This window comes from Asterias rubens, chromosome 17, assembly GCF_902459465.1.
Source record: "Asterias rubens chromosome 17, eAstRub1.3, whole genome shotgun sequence".
Lineage (NCBI taxonomy): Eukaryota > Metazoa > Echinodermata > Asteroidea > Forcipulatida > Asteriidae > Asterias > Asterias rubens.
Genome location: NC_047078.1, coordinates 9137879 through 9152171, shown reverse-complemented (window position 1 = coordinate 9152171; position 14293 = coordinate 9137879). Strand labels below are relative to the sequence as shown.

Genomic DNA, 14293 nt, shown 5'->3' with positions numbered 1-14293 from the left:
ATGTTTTATACTATCAACAGCTCTCCATTGCTTGTTACCAAGTAAGTGTTTATACTAACAATTATTTTGAGAAATTACCAATAGTGTCCAGTGTCTTTAAAGCTGATATGGCTTGTTGTTAAGAAACACAAACCACGGATCATATAAAGATTGTTGTTTATATTTGCTATAAAAAAAGTAATATTAATATTCAAAAATCATAGTCAGGTAAACGTTCTATTTTTCAATTACGAGAAACGGTAGTGCTCACAGAAGAGCCCAGAACACGCTTAGCATTATCATTGTTACTATCGGTAATTGTCAAAGACCAGTCTTCTCACTTGGTGTATCCCAACATATGCATAAAATGACAAACCTGTGAAAATTTGAGCTCGATTGGTAGTCGGAGTTGCTAGATAACTATGAAAGAAAAGAAAAAAACTTGTCTCACGAAGTTGTGTGCTTTCAGATGCTTGATTTCGAGACCTCAAGTTCTAAACTTGAGGTCTCGAAATCAAATTCTTGGAAAAATACCTCTTTCTCGAAAACTATGTTACTTCAGAGGGAGCCGTTTCTCACAATCTTTTATACCATCAACCTCACCCCATTATCTTGTTACCAAATAAGGTTGTATGCTAATAATTATTTTGAGTAATTACCAATAGTGTCCACTGCCTTAAACGCATTCACACAAGACATTGTTGAAGAGTAGGGGTTTCTGGTTCACATAGCAAGCACGCTTGTTACAGGTTTCCTAAGGCTTGCAAGCTTCAATACACTTATAAGGCATCCTTGGTTTGATTACCAGAAATACATGACAACATAAAAGCAATGGGAACAATTATGCTTAAAGGACACTCAATTATGCTTTGCATAAAAGCACACCAAGGGTTAGCAAATGTTGTTTACTAATAAAGGCAGTGGACACTATTGGTAATTACTCAAAATAATTGTTAACATAAACACTTACTTGGTAACAGGCAATGGAGAGCTGTTGGTGGTATAAAACATTGTGATGAACAGCTCCCTTTAAAGTAACGTAGTTCTTTAAGAAAGAAGTAATTTTCCACTAATTTGATTGCGAGACCTCAGAATCAGATTTTGAGGTCTCGAAATCAGGCATCTGAAAGCAAACAACTTCGTGTGACAAGGGTGTTTTTTCTTCCATTACTACCTGCAAGTTCGGCGACAGATTGAGCTCAAATTTTCACAGGTTTGTTATTTTATGCATATGTTGAGATACACCAAGTGAGAAGACTGGTCTTTGACAATTACCAAAGGTGTCCATCGCTTTATTGTGCATTCATACTTCACCATACTGAACAATATTTGCTTACACAGCTAACACATAAAGTTGGCGCTAACCTCTTCAAACGAAAGTGTGACAGAATGCTGTGGTAAGCAGAGCCATAAGTTAACCCTGCTTAGCACCCTGCTTAGAAAGTTGCACTTCCAAGAAGAAATCTGTAGATTACACCATCTAAAGCAATATCTATTGTACATAAGTGGAAGCTAAGCTAAATTTCTCTGCTCTCAGAAAGTGTTGGTGTTAGGTAGCAATGTGATTTGCTTCATCATACACCAACATGACAGCAAAACTATCTTTTCTTGATTTTTGTAATCAAATATAGGTTTGATTATTGTAAATAAAGTTTATTATATTATGATCAAATTCTATGTTAATAGGCTTTAAAAAAGGCACTAAGTTAAATCAAGAAAGTTGTTCAAAGAGGAGTACTTTAGTTAAGTTTACAATTTTGTTGTTAATCTTTAGTAATTTTGTTGATACAAAAAGGTAGTTGAAGTTTTGGCTGCAGTGTGGTGAATACATGTAGAACACCCTCCATTAATCTCAATGCAAAATCACAAGCTCAGATTTAGGCTGGAAGTAAAATAGTCTGGTTCCTCTGTATCATTGCTATTCTGTTGTAGTACTAGAACACAGGGAATATGACATGTTTTTTATGAGTACTTGGGTAAAGGGTAAGTGGCAGACTTAAGGCCCGGTCCCACTGCAGCGATAACGAGAACGATAATGATCACGACGCAAAGAGAACACGTTCTAGTGGTTGAATGGCTCCACGCAGAACACTCACACGCTCATTCAACCAGCAGAATGCATTCTCTTGGCGTCGTTTTTCGTTATCATTCTCGTTATCGCTGCAGTGGGACCGGGCATTTAGGCTGTATCCGAATTGGGGCTACAGCTAGCTACGAAAATGACTCTTTGAGCTGTGTACTAGGAGAGTTGCGTCATGGGCCCATTTTCATAGAGCTGCTTAAGCACAAAAAGGAGCTAAGCATAACAAAATTATGCTTACCAGAAAAAGGTTAACATCTAAACTACCATGTTATATGAACAGTTTGTGACTGGTAATCTGCTCATTTCTGCTTAGCAAAAAATTGTGCAGCTCTTTGAAATTAGGGGGGAGCACATGGCTGCTCAGAAGCCATTTTCGGTCCAAAGGTAGCCCAACCCGATGTCCATTCTACTCTGGCACCCTAAGGTTTGCACATGCATGTTTTGGACCGAAAATGGCATTTATTAGCAAGTTTTCGCAACCCTCATGAAGTAAAGTTCAGATTACTCCGCACACAAAAGTAGGATTTGAAACTTTGCATGTGGAAGTATAATGTATAATAAGATGAGTTGTGCAGTAGCACAATGTGCAAATGTATCTTTTAGAAGTGTTGGTCCCGAAAACAACTGGTGGTTATGATTACTAAACATTTCAATCAGATGCTTTGACTGTCTTCAAGAAAAAAAGAACCACTCAAGAGAGATTTACACATAACTTTCCCGTTGAACTCTGTTTGCATAACTTCAACCCTTTCTAATGCAGCACTAGGCCTACTTAAACTTCCTCAAACTAAAGCCATGGTGTTTAAGTATTTTTGATTGAAGAAGAGATAAATATTGCAACTGTGGCCAAGACACTCGGGCCGCAGCCAATGCTAGGATCAAGATATTGTAAAGTTTTATTGTCTTCTATTAAGAACTCTGTCCATTTATGTGTGGAAGCTTAAAATAAATCAATGCACATCCTGCTATGGGTTGTTGATCAAAACAAAACCATAGAATGAGTGAAATTTCTTATATTTCTTTCTTTTTCCTTTGATTTATAAATACCCCCCTCCCCTCCCCTAAACATTTGAATGAGTATAAGATGCCACAAAAACATTGCAAATTAGTATTAAAACACTTAGCTCATCTTTTCCCTGTGTAATATAATTTTTACTTGAAAAGATTTTTGCAGGGATAGATTTAGATTTATTAAAACAGATTTTAGGTGATTAAAATCAGACTGTTTGATTTGTTATCCTTCTCATAAAAAGGCCTAAAACAAAACCAAAGAGCAATATACATAATATCATCCCCCTTTCGATTCTTTGACCTAAACAAACACAGGCGATTTAATTATGGAGTTTTTACAAATTGTTTACTAACATCTGATACAGAGATTCATACATAGTTGTGTCTGATAAGAAGATAGTTGTTGGTTCCATTATTTAATAAGGGGTGTTCATTTCGGGTTGATACATCTCCAAATGCGTGCTAAGTCTTTATCATTCCAAAAGCCTTCAGTGCTATCAAAACTCTTATTCAAAATACTTCTTTGATCGAAAGGCCAATGTTTATGTCATCACATTTGTGTTTATTTCTTTATTTTGCAACACCCTTCGTGAGAAAGCTTTCCCTACCATTATTATGGTTCAGCTTTCGATATGCAAATTACCCACGTGACCTGTGCGTGACCTGTGGGAACGCCCCCAAGAAAGTTAAAATGGCTGCCGGTTGAAGGCTCCAGTTTTTCCCTTCAGTTTTCCCAGATTTGAAGCCCGACTTGATCGACAAAACAACTGTACAGTGATCGAGGTGAGTTGAATGATAGTTATAGCATCCGAAGAAGACTTCTTGCGGTATATTTGAGTTTTTGAAAGAGTAAAAAATAAGCAAACTTAGGCTTCACTGTCCGGTGTGGCGGCCGGTTTAAAAAGCACGTGTGCTAATGGGTACATGGTATGCCTTGTTTGACACGCATATGAAAAGCCGTCTAGACTCCATTGTGTTGATTGTGAATAGACTGAAATGTATACAGTTCTTTCTTTACAATTTTGAGACACGAGAGTAACGTAGTAGCTGTGTCATGGGTGTTGGTTGGATGTATTTACTTGAATTGACTTACTTATTTTTGAAAATTTACAAAGATTTGTTTTTAAAGATTATTTGTTATTAAATAAAATGTTTGTTGATGTGGGGGGAGGCGCAGGGACTGATATTTCTGAAGATAAAAAATCTGACCAAATTTTTTTAACAGCTTTTTTAACGAATCTGACTAAAATGCTGGACTTTTTTTTAATACCCCTTGTGATTTTCAATTTTAGACCAACATCTGACAAAAAGCTGGACTTAGGCCTACCCCTTGTAATTTTTTTAGTGTTTGACAAAAATCTGACATAAATGCTGGACTTAGCCCTTGTGATTTTTTTTCAATATACCCATCATATTTTGTGATTTATTTTTTTGTTTTTTCAAAATGTTGGACTTGCCCCTTGTGATTTTTAATAATATTGTTGACAGAAATTTGACCAAAATGCTGGACCTACCCCTTGTTTGTTTAAGTTTTTAGCCAAAATCAGACCAAATGCTGGACTCACCCCTTGTGACTTTTTAACAGATTTACCAAAATGATAGACATACCCATTGGAATGTGATCTTTTCAATTTTTGACCAAATTTTGACCGGAATGCTCGTTTCAATGCTTGATAAAAATTTGACCGAAATGTTGACCTTTGTGTTTTTGTTGTTACCAAAGTCAGATCAAAATAATGGACTCCATGATGGCTGACTCTACATCCAGATGGACCGAAGCTTTAAGAGAAATCTGACGTTTGGCTGAAATGCCTGCTGGTAAGGAAGACTAATCATCTCTCTAACCCTCCTACAGTGTCACCAGTTGATTTTTTTTCAATTTTGGACACTAATCTGACCAAAATGTTGGACTTACCCTTCATGATTATTTTCATTTTTTTGAACAAAATGCTGGACTATACCCCCCTTTTGATTTTTGTTAATTTTTAACCAAAATCTGACCTAAATGCTGGACTTACTCTTTGTGATTTTTTTCAGTTTTTAGCAAAAATCAGACCAAAATGCTGGACTTACCTCTTGTGATTTTTTATGTCTGACCAAAATGCTGGACCTACCCATTGGAATGTGATCTTTTACCGAAACGCTTGTTTCAATTGTTCACAAAAATTTGACCAAAATGTTAACCTTAGTGATTTTTTTTTTTACGAAAGTCAGATCAAAATGTTGGACTTGCCCCCCTTGTGTCTCCATGACGGCTGACTCTACATCCAGATGGACCGAAGCTTTAAGAGAAATCTATGGACGTTTTGCTGAAATGCCTGCTGGTAAAGAAGACTAATCATCTCTCTAACCCTCCTACAGTGTGACCAGTTGATTTTTTTCTATTTTTGTCACTAATCTGACTGAAATGCTGGACATACCCAAGCTTGTTTTTTTTATTTTTTTATTTTTTTTTTATAAAGTTTTAAACCAAAATCAGACTAAAATGCTGGACTTACCCCTTGTGATTTTTTCAGTTTTGGCCAAAATGCTGGACTTGCCCCTTGTGATTTTTTCAATTTTTTGACCAAAATCAGACCACAAAGCTGGCTTTACCCCTTGTGATTTTTTATCAGTTTTTGATCAAAATCCTACCTAATTGCTGGACTTACCCCTTGTAATTATTTTCATTTTTTGACCAAAAATATAGCCAAAATGCTGAACATACCCCTTGTGATTTCTCCAGTTTTTGTCCAAAATCAGACCAAAATGCTGTACTTACCCTTGTGATTTTATTATTTTTGACCAAAATCAGATAAAAATCAGACCAAAAATTCTCTACTTACCCCTTGTGATTTTTTTATTTTTTTAACAAAATCAGACCAAATTGCTTGACTTACCCCTTGTGATTTTATCAGTTTTTGATTGAAATCCAACCTAATTGCTGGACTTACCCCTTGTAATTTTTTTAATTTTTTGACCAAAAATATGGCCAAAATGCTGAATATAACCCCTTGTGATTTCTCCAGTTTTTGACCAAAATCAGACCAAAATGCTGGACTTACCCTTGTGATTTTTTTAATTTTCGACCAAAATCAGATAGAAATCAGACAAAAATTCTGGACTTACCCCTTGTGATTTTTTATATTTTTGACCAAAATCAGACCAAAATGCTTGTGATTTTATCAGTTTTTGATCAAAATCCAACCTAATTGCTGGACTTACCCCTTGTAATTTTTTTCATTTTTTGACCAAAAATATGGCCAAAATGCTGAACATAGCCTACCCCTTGTGATTTCTCCAGTTTTTGATCAAAATCAAACCAAAATGCTCGACTTACCCCTTGTGATTTGTTCAATTTTTGACAAAAATCAAACCAAAATTCTGGACTTACCCCTTGTGATTTTTAACATTGTTGACCAATGCTGGACCTACCCCTTGTGATTTTGTTCAATTATTGAACAAAATCAGACCAAAATGCTGGACTTACCCCTTGTGATTTGTTCAGTTTTTGACCAAAATCAAACCAAAATTCTGGACTTACCCCTTGTGATTTTTAACAATGTTGACCAATGCTGGACCTACCCCTTGTGATTTTGTTCAATTATTGAACAAAATCAGACCAAAATGCAGGACTTACCCCTTGTGATTTTTTCAATTTTTGACCAAAATCAGACCAAAATGCTTGACTTACCCCTTGTGATTTTGTCAGGTTTTGATCAAAATCCGACCTAAATACTGGATTACCCCCTTGTGATTTTTTAACCAAAATTTGATAAAATTGCTAGACTTACCCTAGATTTTTAATTTTGTTTACCAAAGTTTAACTTTAAAGTTTTTGTTGTGTCTCTTATCATTACAGGTTCCGACAAACTTTTGCTGAGTGCAGACAAATCCTGATGCAGTTTCCTCATACTCTGAACTGTGTAACCTTCCGTAGTTGTGATGCTTGGAAATGCATACTTCAAATTGTCCTTCTGTGTACTTATCAAACATTGCTTGAAAAAGGCTATAACCTTGCGTACTTAGCAATTTTTACTTGAAAATGCTACAAGGCATGCTCATCAGATTTTGCTTCTGCATACTTATCAAACTTTTCTTGAAAATGAACAAGGCCTTGCGTACTTTTTTGCTTGAAGTATGCCTTGCAAATTTGGCTTCTGCATACTTATCATATTTTGCTTGAAAATGCAACAAGGCTTTAGCCTTGCATACTTATCAAATTTTGCTTCAAAATGCTACAAGGCTTTACTTATCAAATTTTGCAACAAGACATACTTATCAAATTTTGCTTCTGCGTACTTATCAGATTTTTGCATGAAAAAGCTACAAGACTATAGCCTTGCATACTTATCAAATTTTGCTTGAAAATGCTACAAGACTATAGCCTTGCATACTTATCAAATTTTGCTTGAAAATGCTACAAGGCTTTAGCCTTGCATACTTATCAAATTTTGCTTGAAAATGCTACAAGGCTTTAGCCTTGCATACTTATCAAATTTTGCTTGAAAATGCTACAAGACTATAGCCTTGCGTACTTATCAAATTTTGCTTGAAAATGCTACAAGGCTTTAGCCTTGCATACTTATCAAATTTTGCTTCTGCGTACTTATCAAATTTTGCTTGAAAATGCTACAAGCCTTGCGTACTTATCAAATTTTGCTTGAAAATGCTACAAGGCTTTAGCCTTGCATACTTATCAAATTTTGCTTCTGCGTACTTATCAGATTTTTGCATGAAAAAGCTACAAGACTATAGCCTTGCGTACTTTTATCAAATTTTGCTTGAAAATGCTACAAGGCTTTAGCCTTGCATACGTATCAAATTTTGCTTTTGCGTACTTATCAAATTTTGCTTGAAAATGCAACAAGGCTTTAACCTTGCGTACCTATCAAATTTTGCTTGAAAATGCTACAAGGCTTTAGCCTTGCATACTTATCAAAGTTTGCTTCTGCGTACTTATCAAATTTTGCCTTGTGTATTTATCAGATTGTGTTATTTGTACAAGAATAAAGGCTGATGCTATTTACGGGCGAGTCAACCATTAGTTGATTTGCTTTAACTCAGAACTATACATCTCATTATTTGACTCGTCTACTTGGCCGCCATTTTTTCCCACAATGCAACAAATTTGGTGTGTATTATTTTTAATGGGAGTTTCCTTGCGCAAAATGACTTGCTAAAAGCGACTTATATACACACCCAATTGTATTGTGGGTAAAAATGGCAGCCTGAGGGTCCATCTTATCCTGGTGGAACCCTCCCCCACCCTGTGGGGACTTACCATTGGTCCCTACAGGGTGGGGGAGGGTTCCACCAGGATAAGATGGGCCCTCAATATTTAAATAAGGGGGGGGGGTAGGGTTGAGGCAAATAAAACACAAGATACAAGGAGAGTCATGTCCAATTTTTTATTAAAAAATTTGGCCAAAAAAAAAGGCAGAGTTGTGCAAACACCTGTGCCTGTCGGTGGACCCCCTCGGCCACCTGGAACTTGTGATGACTTACTAGCCACAAGTGCAATGCTTGATATGTTCTCTGTTCAGTGGAATTCATTTAGATAAACCATAGTGGTCTACTACAACGATGTACTGTCTTACAAGACCCAACGAGCTAGACGCAATTTTGCGCTGTTTTTGACGCAGTAGTCTTGAGCAGAAGGGAGTTGTTGCTTGCTTAAATGAGTGATGCCCCCAAGGGCCTAAGATTTCACCGATTGTTGTTTCGCAACCAAGCTGCACTGGTGGTGCTAAGAGTTGTCGACGCTTGTTCCAATGGGATCCTAACTCAACAGATGATGACGACTTCTATCCAGATAATGACGTGCTGGTCGGAGAAACATGTTCTACAATGGTCATAATTTCCCCCTTGCTTTTCATGGGGCTGCAATTTGGATGTCCAAATGTAGTCAATAAACAGAACGACTACAAGAGAACTTGTTTCAGCGGACTTTGATTCAAAGCAAAGTTCACTTTAAAGTGTGTAAAACAAGCTATCAAAAATATTGAAGAAAATGCCTGACGTTTCACCAAAAAACGTCAATAATGAATGTGTTTTAGTTAGAAAGGTAGTGACAATTTTTGCACTTAATAATTGCCAATTAATACCAAAGATGACATTGAATTGATATAAGATCTAATGATATAAAAAGCTAGAACTATATTGGAACATAATATGACCAGACATTTCAACTTTGACATAAGATTAATCAAGACGAAAAGAGCGAACTTAACTTAAGTTTTGGAAGGAAAAACAATTGTGGGATTCTTAAATGTGTGGAGCTAACAAGTGGAAAAACAGTTTCCTTGACTGACCCTAAAGATACTAGCAAAATGACAAGGGGCAAGTCCAGTAAATTTGGTATGATTTTGGTCAAAAACTGAAAAAGTAACAAGGGGTAAGTAAGTTCAGCATTTTGGTCTAATGAAGGTGGTCAAAACCACAAGGAGTAAGTCCAGAAAATTTGGTTAAAAACTGAAAAAAGTAACAAGGGGGTAAGTCCAGTTTTTTGGTAAAAAAGTTCAGAATTTTGGTTGAAAAAATCACAAGGGGTACTAAGTAAGTCCAGCAAATTTGGTTAAAAACTGAAAAAAGTAACAAGGGGGTAAGTCCAGTTTTTTGGTAAAAAAGTTCAGAGTTTTGGTTGAAAAAATCACAAGGGGTACTAAGTAATCCAGCAAATTTTGTAGGATTTTGGTCAGAAACTGAAAAAGCAACAAGGGGTAAGTAAGTTCAGCATTTTGGTCTAATGAAGGTGGACAAAATCACAAGGAGCAAGTCCAGAAAATTTGGTTACAAACTGAAAAAAGTAACAAGGGGGGTAAGTCCAGCTTTTTGTCAAAAAGTAACAAAAATCACAAGGGGTAAGACCAGCATTTTGGCTAAACAAAATCACAAGGGGTAAGTCCAGTATTTTGGCTAAATAAAATCACAAGAGGTAAGTCCAGCATTTTGGCTACAAGATGTAAGTCCAGCATTTTGAAGAAAAAAAAACAGACTATATCAGCATTTTGGTACTTATTTTGACGAAAATTGAAGAAAAAAAAACCCCCAAAAACACAAGGGGGTCCAGTATTTTGGTGCTGACTTTGGTTAAAAAGTGAAAAAATCACAAGGGGTAAGCAGGTTATTTTGGTGCCGATTTTGGTTACAAAGTGAAAGAAATCACAAGGGGTAAGTAAAGTACTTAGGTCTCGTTTTGGATAAAAAACGGAAAAAATCACAAAGGGCAAGTCCAGCATTTTGTTGCCGATTTTGGTTGAAAATTAAAAAAAATCACAAGGGGCAAGTCCAGTATTTTGGTCTGATTTTGGTCAAAAATTTGAAAAATCACAATGAGAGACTCATGGTTCAATTTTTTTCAAAGACCAACTTGAAGAAAGTCTTGTATCAAAACCCTTAGAACGTATCACCCCTGTTTTGGGTTAAAATAGTAACTTAATAAGTAAGGAACTTTCACGAATAATTACTGCCATAATACATATGTACAATGAAGCTACCTACTTCTTTGAGATACCTTTGAATGACCTCTGAACTTTTTGGGGAATTTTGATATTTGACCTTTGACCAACAAGAGGAGATTTTGGGGTCCACTTACACTTTGGCTTTTGTTGAATGAAAGTAGAAACAAATGTAAAGTTTTGGGGGCACTTTGAGATTTTATGCCAGTTGGGCGGGGCCTACATGCAAGTGTTTTTAGCAAACAATTTAAGATGCCACAGGGTACGGGAACAATTGATACTGAGAATATAAGTGTTGAATAATTCCTCAAGGTAATGTTTAGAGAGTAGTATAAATAAAAACATTGTGGAAAACTTGTCCATGTATTTTGAGTTTATGGTCTTTCAGGCCTTGGAGGGGCACAGTAAATGTACTGTGGTAATAAAGAAAATCTAAAACTTTGCCAAGGGCACCACAGCAAAAGCATAGGGCACCATGAAAGTTTTATTTGAACTTTGCAAAGGGCACCACAGCAAAAGCATAGGGCACCATGAAAGTTTTATTTGAACTTTACGAAGGGCACCACAGCAGAAGCATAGGGCACTATGAAAGTTTTATTTGAACTTTGCCAAGGGCACCACAGCAAAAGCAAAGGACACCATGAAAGTTTTATTTGAACTTTGCAAAGGGCACCACAGCAAAAGCATAGGGCACCATGAAAGTTTTATTTGAACTTTACGAAGGGCACCACAGCAGAAGCATAGGGCACTATGAAAGTTTTATTTGAACTTTGCCAAGGGCACCACAGCAAAAGCAAAGGACACCATGAAAGTTTTATTTGAACTTTGCAAAGGGCACCACAGCAAAAGCATAGGGCACCATGAAAGTTTTATTTGAACTTTACGAAGGGCACCACAGCAGAAGCATAGGGCACTATGAAAGTTTTATTTGAACTTTGCCAAGGGCACCACAGCAAAAGCATAGGGCACCATGAAAGGTTTTTTTGAACTTTACGAAGGGCACCACAGCAGAAGCATAGGGCACAATGAAAGTTTTATTTGAACTTTGCAAAGGGCACAACAGCAAAAGCATAGGGCACCATGAAAGTTTTATTTGAACTTTACGAAGGGCACCACAGCAGAAGCATAGGGCACAATGAAAGTTTTATTTGAACTTTGCAAAGAGCACAACAGCAAAAGCATAGGGCACCATGAAAGTTTTATTTGAACTTTGCAAAGGGCACAACAGCAAAAGCATAGGGCACCACGACAGTTTTATTTGAACTTTGCAAAGGGCACCATGAATGTGTTTTTTTTTTACTTTTCAAAGGGCACCACAGCAAAAGCATAGGGCACCATGAAAGTTTTATTTGAACTTTGTGAAAGGGCACCACAGCAAAAGCATAGGGCACCATGAAAGTTTTATTTGAACTTTGCAAAGAGCACCACAGCAAAGGCATAGGGCACCATGAAAGTTTTATTTGAACTTTGCAAAGAGTACCACAGCAAAAGCATAGGGCACCATGAAAGTTTTGTTTGAACTTTGCAAAGGGCACCCCAGCAGAAGCATAGGGCACCATGAAAGTTTTATTTGAACTTTGCAACGGGCACCATGAATGGTTTTTTTATAACTTTTCAAAGGGCACCACAGCAGAAGCATAGGGCACCATGAAAGTTTTATTTGAACTTTGCAAAGGGCACAACAGCAGAAGCATAGGGCACCATGAAAGTTTTATTTGAACTTTGCCAAGAGCACCACAGCAAAAGCATAGGGCACCATGAAAGTTTTATTTGAACTTTGCAAAGCGAAATGGGTGTTTTGCAATTGAGTTTAAGAACTAGGGTGTTGCAAGAATGTTTTGTTTTCATCAATTGAGGAAAACATTTGTTGGAAGAAAACAAGGCTTTTGAAGTCTTGTTTTCATATGAATTATTTTCAATACAAAATAAAGAAACAGTTCTAGTCTGTAAATGCTGCTGAAATTTGGTCTTACAATTTTTCTTTTCAAAATCATATCCTCAGATATCATTTGAAATGACAAGGTGTAAAGCTACAACCTAGAAAACTGGAACACATATCTTGCTTTGTGTTGTTTTAGTCGGGATACTTAAAAAGCCCTTGACCATGACTTGACCCTAATACCTTGACTTTGACCTAACCTTTGACCTCTACTAAAACTAACCAATTCTAAACAAATGTGAATTATAGCAGTCCAATGTCATCTTTGGTATTAAGAGGCAATAAAAATGAGGTTTGTTCTTACAGAAAAATTGTAGAAGTGAATTGCATGACCAAGCAGAACATGTTTCTCCAGCCCTCAAATCATCAACTGGGTAGAAGTCCTCATCATCCACCGAGTCCAGATTCCATTGGCTCAAACGAAGACATCTAAAGGCACCTTTGATGATCTCAAAAGATCCCCAGTACAAACCTGTTTACTCAAAAACAAAAGAATGACGTGACCAACAAAAGGCTAAATTATAAGGGGCCCTCATCCCGACGTCTTGGGAGATCGATCAACACGTTTTAGGGACCAACGACTCGCTCCCAGCTCAGACAATGTGAGTGGTTCCAAAAAATGCTTGTTCTAGCTCGTCAAATCTTGTAAGGCATTACACCAGTGAAGCAGAACACTAGTGGTGCATCTAGGTGAATTTTACTGAACAGAGAACATACCTCCCATTGCACCTGGGCCAGCAGGATCACCACTTGTTCCAGGCAGCCGAGGGGGTCCACCGACAGGCACAGGTGTTTGCACAACTCTGCCAGTTTTTCAATGGGTTTGGATGAGGCCCTAACATTATCAAAATGAGTTGCTCCTACACAATAAAGCCAAAATGAAATGTTTTGAAAAAAAAAAAAAGGGATTTAAAATACTGATGAAAAAATCAGGTGGTTTTGCCCTAAGAAGCTCTGAAAGATATTCATGACATCATGCAGAGCCGAAAAAGGAAACAAAAATAATTCTTAAAAGAAAAAACAATTGCCGAAAGATACTCGATTTTGTTTTTAAGTAGTTCTGTGAGAGAATTTTAAACATTGATTTGAACAAAGAAGTGGTTCTTTTCTATAGATTATCTATAAAAGCCTTTTTGATTTCTTAAGAAAATAACAGCTTCACTTGCAAGCAAAGTCATCATTTTTTTCAACAGTGCTGTAAACGAATTTCAAACATTTATGTGAAACAAATTACTTGTGTTGTTAGTTTCCTTCAAAAGCCTTTTCGATTTCTGAAACAAAAATGACAGCTTCACTTGCAAGCAAAGTCATCGTTTTGAAGAACTCATAATTTGTAAATGGCTTCATTGTTTTTGTAGGAGCAACTCGTGTCTAAATTAACTAAATAAAATAATTTACAAACTATGAATCAGAATTAGATTGTGGTCTGAATTCAACACGAAAACAATAAAACTTTGATTCCAAGAGGACCATCAGAATGACCTGATGCTCCGCAAGGAAATTTTCTCCTAGAAATTTAAATATTTTTGTGTGATAATATTGGCAAGTTCAGGCCTTGAATTTTGTACTTGAAGGTGCACATTAATTTCCCTCTAGTAAGGGGAACTTCTAGGAGAAATTTTATGTATTTGCAATTTTGAAATTTGCAAGAGTCACCACAGCAAAAGCACAGAGCACCATGGCAATTGCTGCGGGTGCCAGGGGTTATTTTGTGTATAAATAAATGTACCCCAAAAAATGTTGTTAATTTTCTTGACAAACAAATGTTTTTTTTTAGCTCAAAGATGACATTTTTTTTTTTAGACAAGTTGTTTTGAGATGTTGTTGAAACTTACTAGAATG

General features: G+C 36.5%; 1 long non-coding RNA gene across 1 annotated transcript; it reads left to right on the top strand.

The window, feature by feature from the left end:
- Positions 1 to 3767: 3767 nt before the first annotated feature.
- LOC117301254 lies at positions 3768 to 7433 on the top strand. Its single transcript, XR_004520274.1, has 4 exons — positions 3768 to 3856; positions 4797 to 4891; positions 5284 to 5397; positions 6915 to 7433. It is a non-coding gene; the product is annotated as an uncharacterized LOC117301254 (long non-coding RNA).
- Positions 7434 to 14293: the final 6860 nt, after the last annotated feature.